The 10,808-nt window shown below is 50.6% G+C and overlaps 1 long non-coding RNA gene across 1 annotated transcript; it reads left to right on the forward strand.

Moving 5' to 3' along the window:
• The first annotated feature begins 482 nt into the window (after positions 1 to 482).
• LOC144508280 (uncharacterized) lies at positions 483 to 5,262 on the forward strand. The gene is made up of 3 exons (XR_013500257.1): positions 483 to 514; positions 2,977 to 3,143; positions 4,868 to 5,262. It is a non-coding gene; the product is annotated as an uncharacterized LOC144508280 (long non-coding RNA).
• The last annotated feature ends 5,546 nt before the right edge of the window (positions 5,263 to 10,808 follow it).

Consider the following 10,808-nt stretch of genomic DNA (forward strand, 5'->3'; position numbering starts at 1 on the left):
CTTTTGGCATATGGGTTTTCCCTGAGGGTCTCAACAAGTCAAAGAACCAAAAATTGGATTTACAACAAAAATTTGTATTTGAATTTTTAATGTATCTATTTTAATAGTTCTAGCCTGTGTCATCAATGTCTACGGTGTGCCATTAGTGTATCTTTAAGAAAGGTTTTTTTAAAATCATGGGCCGTGATTCTCCCATTGCAACCCACAACTTTTCTGGCAGGTCGGGCCAGGAAATGCACGTCGGCCATTTCGCGGGTTCCCCGACAGTTTTTACGACCCGCGCGCATCTCCCCAGCCGGGGAAAAATGACGTCGCCGGGAACCTGCTGAAAATCGGCGGGCCGCTGTTTAGCATGAGTTTACATACCTTTGCATGCCATTATTGGAATCCACACGGCAATCTCCACCCACATCTGCGTCTCCCACCTCTTTGGCGCGATGTCATTTTGGCACGAATCAGAATAGGTATTTAAAAGTCGCAACCTGGCATGGCAGCCTTGAACTGGTGTGAGGAAGTAAGTGCTGCTAGCGGAGCATTGGGGATGTTGCAGGCAGGCCCTGGAGATGCCTGGTGGCCTTTCTCCTGCTGCCTTCAGGTTTTGGCCCATTGACGAGTGGCATCTGGGGGGGGGGGGGGTCAGGGGAACTTCCATTTCCTCACAGCTCCTTGAGTGAGGTTCCGTCAGGGAGTCCCGGTCCCCCGCTACCCCCCCTCCAAGCAGCGCTGAAGTTCACTGTGGGAAGCAGCCTTGAGGGCTCCCACTCCACCCCCCCCCCCCCCGCCCAACCCAAGAAGCGCCGAAGCCCACTGTGGGAAGCAACCTCGAGGGTTCCCGCTCCTCCCCCCGCCCTGCTCCCCTCAAAGCGGCACTGAAGCTCACTGTGGAAAGCAGCCACGAGGGCTCCCGCTCCTCCCCCCGCCCCGCTCCCCTCGAAGCAGCACTGAAGCTCACTGTGGAAAGCAGCCACGAGGGATCCCGATCCCCCCCACTCCCCCCACTCCCCCCTCCAAGCAGCGCTGAAGCTCACTGCGGGATGCAGCCTCAAGGGCTCCCGCTTCCTCTCCCTCCTCCACAGCACTTTGATTTGATTTGATTTATTATTGTCACATGTATTAACATACAGTGGAAAGTATTGTTTCTTGCGCGCTATTTAGACATAACGTTCATAGAGAAGGAAACGAGAGAGTGCAGAATGTAGTGTTACAGTCATGGCTAGTGTGTAGAGAAAGATCAATTTAATGCAAGGTAGGTCCATTCAAAAGTCTGACAGCAGCAGGGAAGAAGCTGTTCTTGAGTCGGTTGGTGCACGACCTTAGACTTATGTATTTTTTTCCCGACGGAAGAAGGTGGAAGAGGGAATGTCCCTGGTGCGTGGGGTCCTTAGTTATGCTGGCTGCTTTCAGAGGCAACAGGAAATATAGACAGAGTCAATGGATGGGAGGCTGGTTTGGGTGATGGATTGGGCTACATTCACAACCTTTTGTAGTTCCTTGCCATCTTCGGCAGAGCAGGAGCCATACCAAGCTGTGATACAACAGAAAAAATGCTCTCTATGGTGCATCTGTAAAAGCTGGTGAGAGTCGTAGCTGACATGCCAAATTTCCTTAGTCTTCTTAGAAAGTAGAGGTGTTGGTGGGCTTTCTTAACTATAGTGTCGGCATGGAGGAACCAGGACAGGTTGTTGGTGATCTGGACACCTAAAAACTTGACGCTCTTGACCTTTCTACTTCGTCCTCATTGATGTAGACAGGGGCATGTTCTCCTTTACCCTTCCTGAAGTTGATGACAATCTCCTTCATTTTGTTGACATTGAGGGAGAGATTATTGTTGGTGCACAAGTTCACCAGATTCTCTATCTCATTCCTGTACTCTGTCTCGTCATTGTTTGAGATCCGACCCACTACAGTGGTGTCATCAACAAACTTGAAAATCGAATTGGAGGGGAATTTGGCCAGACAGTCATAGGTATATAAGGAGTATAGTAGGGGGCTGAGACACAGCCTTGTGGGGCACCGGTGTTGAGGATGATCGTGGAGGAGGTGTTGTTGCCTGTCCTTACTGATTGTGGTCTGTGAGTTAGGAAGTTCAGGATCCAGTCACAGAGGGAGGAGCCGAGGCCCAGGCCACGGAGTTTGGAGATGAGTTTCGTGAGAATAATAGTGTTAGAGGCTGAGCTGTAGTCAATAAATAGGAGTCTGACATCGGTGTCCTTGTTATCTAGGTGTTCCAGGGTTGAGTGCAGGGCCAGGAAAATGGTGTCTGCTGTGGACCTGTTGCGGCGCTAGGCAAACTGTAGTGGATCCAGGTAGGCCGAGAGGCTGGAATAGATTCATGCCATGTCTAACCTTTCGAAGCACTTCATAATGATGGATGTCAGAGCCACCGGCTGATAGTCATTAAGGCACGCTGCTTGGTTTTTCTTAGGTCGTCATCTTGAAGCAGATAGAGACCTCAGATTGTTTGCAGTGGCATTGTCTTTCTGCGGGGTGTGGCCAGGGGCTCTCCTAAGTGCTGGTGTTCCGGGGTGGGGAGGAGTGTACCATGTGCTGACTGAGGTCTAACCAGATGAAGCAGCTGCTGCTCCAGGCCGGGGTGCAGAGGTTCAGACATGGACTGCATGGAATCTGCTGTCACTGGGCACACATCTGGTGCTGATTTGCAGTCTGTCCCTGTCCTATGACACAGACCAACAACACATGCCTGTAACAGATGCTGCGGTTGCACACATAGCAATGGCTCAAGGGTGCGCATTGCCCACGTCTGCACACTGACCTGCATAATCTGTGCCAGCATTTGTCATGATGGGAATCTCACAAACCTTAATCGGGTCACGCATGGCACCATGGATTGTGTGGTGTTGCCAGCTCCCACAAGTGGGGATGCTGGCCCAAGTGAGGGATTGGGGTGGCGCTGGGTCTATGCAGCCAATGATGATAATCCATCATTCTATGCTCTTTCCAAACCCCATTATGCAGATGGATCTCGGTTTGCTTGATCTGGAGCTGGCCAAGTTGGTGGCAGCAGGGGCAGAAGAGGAGGAGGCGGCGCTCTGGAGGTGGCGGGCGTGGAGAGACCACTGCAAGAGCAACCACCACCAGACCCTCAGGAAGGAGGGCAGGGGGCTGTCACTGAGGGCCAGGAGGTGGGTGAGCAGGCTCCCGAGAGGGTGCATAGAAGGTGGAGGGTGGCGAGGCCAAGAAGGTACAGGCCCCGCAATTCCTTCGAGGCCTTCTCGGAGGAGATGTGCCATTGCTGGCTGCGCTTGTCCAAGACCACGGTGCGTCACATTTGTGAGGTGCTCTCACACCTGGCACCTCGGGGGAGCAGCAGCCACCCACTCTCTGTGGATGTGAAGGTGATGGCAGCCTTCAATTTCTATGCCTCAGGGTCATTCCTGACTCCCAGTGGTGACCTAGCTGGGATCTCCTAGGCCTCCATGCATAGGTGTGTGCAGCAGGTCACAGATGCCCTTTATGCCCAGGCAGGGGAGTTCATTAATTTCGATATGGGCCGTGCAGAGCAGGAGGCCCGGGGCTCTTGGCTTCGCTTCCATTGCTGGGATTCCCAATGTGCAGGAAGCAGTGGATGGGGCACACATCACCTTGCGGGCCCCTCCATGCAGGACCGCAGTGATTTGTGAGCCGGAAGGGGTTCCACTCACTGAACGTCCAAATTGTCTGCCACCATCGGCTCAAGATCATGCAGGTCGATACATGCTATCCAGGGAATGTCCATGGTAGCTTTGTCATCCGGCAGTCAGACATCCCTGGGCTCTTTGAAGACCAGCCCAGGCTCCTGAGATGGCTACTGGGTGACAAGGGTTACCCGCTAGGGTCATGGCTGATGAACCTGTGCGGAGGTCCCAGGCCAAGGCGGAGACCCACTACAACGAGGCCCATGCAACTATCCGGTCCGTCATAGAGCAGTGCATCGGCCGGCTGAAGATGCGGTTCTGCTGCTTGGACCACTCTGGGGGCCCTCCAGGATGACCCTGTGTGGGCTTCACGCATCATCATCGTTTGCTGTGCTCTGCATAACATCGCCCAGCAGCGGGGAGACCAGCTGGAGCAGGAGGAGGAGGAGCGGCGAGGGGGCAAGGTGGGTGTCCCACCACAATGAGGAGCCGGAGGAAAGACAGCGGGCGGCGATGGCAGGTGGCCGGCAAGGAAAGGCAGTGAGGGACGCCTTGATTGCAGCCCGCTTCACCAGCTGGTGCTCCGCAGTGAGGGGGCTGCAACCACCACACACCCACCACACCGCAGGAGCAAGTGCAGCCGCTTTTCCCCCTCCAAACGGACCTGGGCCCTCAAACCACCACATCACCCTTCCCCTGCCCCTGTCATCCCACCACCTTATCCCCCAGGAACATCCAAACCTATTAATGTACCTGGGCTGGCAATGGTTGCGAATCTTGGTTAAAGGCTGGAGGATGATGACGACTCGCTGTTGTGCTCACTGGGATCCTGCCCCTGGTGCAATTCAAGTCTGACTCCTACCTGTACTCCGAATGCACGCTGCCACCCTGGCCCACGGAGCTGTAAGGGTTGGGGACACATGTTCTTTGGCCAAGAGAGGGGTGCACTTGCTCCAAGGGTCTGGTGAATATTGGGGAAGGTAGGGCAGGCACTCTGGAACATGGGCTGAGTCTGCAGGGCTCAACAGACAGCACCTCTATGTTTGGGAACACTGAGCTGTGGGGGGAAGGAAGAGAATCAGAGACACATTAGTCACAGCATGATGTGCAATTAATAGTTTATTGTGCTCTTGGCATAAATGATTACCAAACCCTGACTAATGCTGACCTTCACCTGTGCCCTCTAGTGAACTACAACTTTCTAACTTTGTGCTGTTTACTGCTTCTTCTAGGTGCTACCCCAGGATGCACATTGGAGGTGGAGCTGTCCAGCTGTGATGCACCTGTGATGCCTGTGATGCCTTTGGTGGACGTCCCCTCTGTGGCCGGGACCTGGAGGGTCCCGGCTGACTTGCGGATGGCACTGTTTCGGTGCCACACTGTTCATCTCGCTGTCCCTGAGATGCCCCAGTGTGAGGAATGGGGGAATCGGAAGGTCTCTGGACGTCCGGGATCTCCTGGGTGTGTTGAAGTGGAAACTTTCCTGCTTCTTGACTGTGATAGAAAAACTCAGCAAAGTTCGTTCCGACAAAACAACTAGCCTTTATTTACAAAAGACTGCATGCAGTTTTGGCTGAAAATTTGAGTTCAGAGAGCAGTTGGTACAACTTGCTAATTCCTCCTCAAGTCCGCACTTACAGAAAGAAACAGTTCAGTATTTATACATAATCATTATCAGTTTGCGTGACCAGAGCTTATTCAGGAATTTGATCAGTAATAGAATCATAAGCAATGTCATTAACCATGGCACAACTTGCCGACCTCCTAGAACTCTTTGTCTCATCATTCATACCCTTATCTTGCCCTTTGATGTAACAGAAGGTCGGTGACACCGTCATACCTGACCTTATCTTGTTTCATTTACTCATACAGCCTTAAGTTATGCGGAGTCAGCCTTACTTATATTGTACCAAATAGCTGACCAATTTTCCCATCATGCTATTCCTTAGTTTGTACAACTTCACAGGTGGAAGACCCCGGCAAGGCCTCAAGCCTTTAGCTCCTCCCTTGGAGTGCCCAGAGGCCCCGGGGACACTCCATGGGACACCAGGGTTACTGGACTGAGCTCCAGAAGCTCTGCCAGTCCTGGAGGCCTAGATGCGTCTGCCCCATGATATGTGATCCCTCAGCCCTGGCCCTCTGAAACTCGGCCAAGCTCCAGAGCCCCTCCATTGCAGCATTCTGTGAGCAAGCCAGGCTCTGGAGCCCCTCAGCAGTAGCCCTCTGAGCCTGGGCTAAGTAGTCAAGGCTCACAGCCATGGCCTGCTGTGTCTCCAGAATGCCAGCAAGAGTCTCAGCCATGGCCAGCAGTGTCTCCCACATGCCCCCGACATCCATGGCCTTCGAACACTGTGCCTCCTGGATGCCAGAAACACACTCGCCCATGGACAGACCCCTGAGCCAGACTTTCCAGTGCGGTCGCAACCCTCGCAGTGTTGGCCTGGGTCTCACGCTGTGTCGGCACCACTTCCTGCAACAGCACTCTGTTTGATTCCCTTAAACAGCCTTGCAGTCACAGCATGGTTGCTGACAGTCCTTCCACAACTCCCCGGGTTTCCTGATGCATTTCCACCAGCCTTGAGAGGAACAAACCCAGAGGCCCAGCAGCTGGCTTAGGGACAGCTGAATCCTGGCCTCCGGCAGACCTCCGTGTGCCCGAGCCCTCGGATGTGCCCGCCTCTACCCGATGTGCATCAGCGGCCGTGATGTACGCATCAGATCGTGACCCAGAAGCCTCAACACTAAAGATACCCACCGCGGTGATTGTCTCTGTGTTGGTGGGTTGTGTGATACATGCCGGTGATGCTTTAGTGGTCCTTCCCTTGGAGGATTCCTCAGTGCCTTCCTCCAAGGTGTCATCCAGGGGGTCGTGGGCAGTTTGCTCCAGAGCAGTGGGGGTGGCGGCAACATCCAAAGGGCCGAGTTCCTCTGCGTCCAGAGCTGGAAAAAATGACACATGTTAGGGGGATGGAAGCAAAACATTCCATGCAGCATCGCACTTACTTAGACGAGGACCAAGGATGAGGGTGCGCTTCTGCTCACTTGCATGCTGGACGCCGACCTGGCTGTCGCTGACCATTCGGGATGGCCAATCGCCCCCTGCCAGCTTCATGGTACGCTCCTCCATGCTGGTCAGCTGCCGCAGGTCAGACACACCCCCACCAGTCTGTGTTGTCGCCCATGCATTGTGGATTTTCTTTTCCTGTGGAAACATAAGGTGGATAGCAAGCATTAACATATTGCAGTGCATGGTGCGCAATGCATGCCTGTGTCTCGGGCGCTGTGATGACAGTTTCGGGGAAAGCGGTCATCACTGAACGGTGCTCATTGAGGGGTGAGGGGAAGGGGTTAAATTCTGTTCCTGGAGGAAGGGTCACTTATTGTATTGCCTTCAAGTGTCTAAGCAGGGTTGGAGATCCGTGCCAAGCATGTGCGCGGTTCCAAGAGGGATGCGCACTCACCCTTGCTGCTCGCAGAAGGTCATTCTATTTTTTGCGGCACTGCCTCTCAGAGCATGGTGTCAGGTTCCTTGCATTCACCACTTCTGCCACCTCCTCCCACAATGCCATGGCAGATACACCCCATGGGTTGGGGCCCTGGCCAAGGAACGGGCGATCACGCCTCTCCTCCATGACATTTAGCAGGTGATCCTGGTCTGCCTCCGAAAATCTGGGAGCCGGTTTATAAGCAGCCATCTTTGTGGCATGACTGGCTGTGTGTCCATTCCTGCAGCTTATATACAGTTCTGGCTTATTAGGGGAGTGCGGGTGCAGTGAGTGTCATTCAAGGGCTCATTGGCAACAAATACTTGTGAGAGATTTTGAAGGCTGCATTCAGTTGAGTGTCATTCATCCCTCGGGGTGCTGATTCAATAGGCTGCTGTGTCCAGGGCGGGTGCAATACTCAGGGCTCCTAATCGATTAGCTGCTGGGTCGGAGGGGTGCAACACTCAAGACTCCCATTCAAGAGAGGGAATGATCACAAGCTGGGGTTGTGCATGTCAGCACAATGCTCGTTCTCTGCAGGGCAGCAGTGAGGACAGTATGTTCAAGCGATGGAGGGATTGGGTACCTGCATTATCCAGATCCATGGGGGCATGAGGTGAGTGAGCAGCCATATCTATGTGTGAGGGGAGACGGGGCGGGGGGCCAGCAATGAAGCCAGCGATGTGTTTGTGTCTGTGTTGTGCGGGCCAGCGATGTCTTTGTAGGGGGGGGCGGTTGTGGGGGCCAGTGATGAGGCCAACGATATCTTTGTGGGGGGATGGTGGGGGCCAGTGATAAGGCCAGCAATGTCTCTATGGGGGAGTAGTGGGGGCCAGCAATGAGGCCAGTGAAGTCTCTGTGAGGGGGTTGTGGGGGCCTGCAATGAGGCCAGCGATGTGTGTGTGTCGGGGGGGGTTGTGGGTGCCAGCAATGAGGCCAGCGATGTATGTGGGGGTTTGTGTGGGCCAGGGATGAGGCCAGTGATGTGTGTGGGGTTTGAATGGCAGTGATCTAGATGCTGGGAGGTCTTTTCCACGATCTCCCAGTGATGTGCACATGCGCAGGTTCTCGCTCATCCCGCCGATTTTAGGGTCTTTGGCCCCGCTCCCCGAGTGTTTAATGATATTCATGACTGGACCCTCTGTATTGCACAGAGTGCGGAGATTCGGGTGAGAAGCTGAACTGACTAAACAGTCAGGATTTAAAAAAGAACAGTTTTCCTGCCAATTCAGCACTTTTGGGAGAATCGCCCCCGTGATCTCTGGAACTCTCACAGCTTCAGTGTTTCTCACTGCTACCAAGTTGTTTACTGGATGTCCTTTTATTGCTCCTTAGGTGGCTTAAATGGGGGCATCAAGTACTTTCTGAGATTAGTTTTATGACTCTGCATTGTTCTGAGGAAAACTCGTTGGCAGGTCAGGCGACAGGAGCTATTTCATTTTCAGTTCTGAGCTGCAAGTTGGTTTTTAGAAGAGACAGCAACCTGAAAAGATGTGTTTTTCTCTCCCTGTTTTATTTGAAAATTCTGCTGGTTATCTGAAAACAATGTTGTGCCTTTCTGAAGGGAGAATCTGCTGTTGGTGGCTTAACTAGAGTCTCTCCCTGAGGTTCTGGGAATCTGTTCTGACTTCAAACTGTTCTGAGTCTATCAAGAGAACTGCAGAATTCATCCAAATAACTCAATCCCAGTATCGCGTGACCATTAGATTTGCCGTGTTAAACCTGTTTAAAAGATTGTTTATGGGATTGATTGATTGGAACTGATTTTATTGATTGTAACTAATAAAAGTTATTGCTAATTTTCTTACTATATATGCTAACTATATTTTTAATTAAACTTTGTTTGATAAAAGCTCCCTAGTGGTCATTTGAATCATACCTGAAGTGAAACATATTGTGCTATCCTAGCTAATTTGAAGGTGCAAAACCTATGATTCAGGTGGGTTTCATAAAACACTTTGGAGTTTCTGACCTGAACCATAACAATAGAGAATTTCATTAATATAGCCTGGTCCGTAATGAATGTACTCTCTGCCATATTGAAAGCTGAACTGCCTGTTTTGTACCTGCAAAATCAAACAAGCGCCACACTATCAAGTTGCCAGGCCTAAGGATATTTGTGAGTATGAGATGTAAAAAGACAAAGGTAAACAGAATGACAGAAATAATTGAATATTGGAGTCAGATATAGAAAGGCATTTTGTACTTACATTTCCATTTTTTTTCTTCCTTCATGGGACATGGGTGTTGCTGGCTGGGCCAGCATTTATTATCCTTGAACCATTTGTTATTGGATAAACATATGGATGATATTGGAATAGTGTAGGTTAGATGGGCTTTAGATTGGTTTCACTGGTCAGCGCAACATCGAGGGCCGAAGGGCCTGTACTGCGCTGTAATGTTCTATGTTCGATGTTCTATTTCAGAGGGCAGTTAAGGGTCAACCACATTGCTGTCACATGTAGGGCAGACCAGGTAAGAATGGCAGATTTCCTTCTCTAAAGGACATTAATGAACCAGATGGCCAGCATTGGATTTTTAATTCCAAAGATTTTAATTGAATTCAAATTTCACCATCTGCAGTGGTGGGATTTGAACCTGGGTCCCCAGAACATTGCCCTGAGTCTCTGAATAGTTCCAGTGACAATACCACTACACCACCACCCACCTTTAATTGTTCCTTTTAGATTAAAATGGCACAGTAGATTTTTTAAAAACAGCATGTTCATACACAAATGTTGCAATAGTCCAGACTAATTTGGTGCCAAGCATACTCATATCTTGCTATTTTCTAAGGACCAAATATACTTTATGCAAATTAGCAAGTAATTTCAAACTGTGTGCATAATTGGTCAAATAATTTGGACAGCTGCAACAAATGTGAAGCCAGGACTTTATTCAGCAGATTTTGGAATGTCTTCCAGTTCCAAATTAACAGCACGACAAGTCTTCATTCTGATTAAACCAAAAGGCTTAACCTTTAAAAAACATTGTCACACATACAGTTCGAGAATGTGGAAATTGTACTTCTAAAAGATGAACAGAGAGTTAGTTTTTGTCATTAACAAAGTGCTCCAATAATTTTAAAACCTTATTTTCTAAGTACAATTCAAGAACTTTTGCCCTCTTTCCCACCTCTTACCAGAGAATGTTTAGCTTGTGATGGTGTGGTCATTGGTTTTACCATGGCTTGTTTGCAAGTCCAGATGTACTTGCATTACGAACGAACTGTGACTGCTTTTGCAGCTGAGTTTCACCTGGATACTTTGCTGACCGAGGGCAACGTGTACCTGGTACCCTGTAGTCATATCTTGGAGAAGGGGGTGCCTCACACCTTGTTCCAGGTTTTAACATGGAACGGTTTGCTTGACAGCGTGTGGGTTTCTTTGGTATGCTGCATGAAGGTGTTTCTACATTGCATTTTTCCCTGCAGCTGTGTTGAAGAGGACAAGTTTTCTCGAGATGAATGGATGAAGGACCAGTCCTATTACTGTAACTATTCTCTAAAGCACATGATTGGCAATTTTGCAGGACATTTTTCTGACAGGGACTGGGTCCAGGAGTGCCTTTTAGTGACATCCTACAGCTGTTATCTGCAGAGGTGCATTTTCTCTGTCGTAGGGCCTGCATCTGACAAGGGCTGAGTTGGACTCCAGGAGAGAATGGGGAAAAAGTTGTATTATTGTCG

This window comes from Mustelus asterias, chromosome 20 (genome assembly GCF_964213995.1).
Source record: "Mustelus asterias chromosome 20, sMusAst1.hap1.1, whole genome shotgun sequence".
In the NCBI taxonomy this organism is placed as follows: Eukaryota; Metazoa; Chordata; class Chondrichthyes; order Carcharhiniformes; family Triakidae; genus Mustelus; species Mustelus asterias.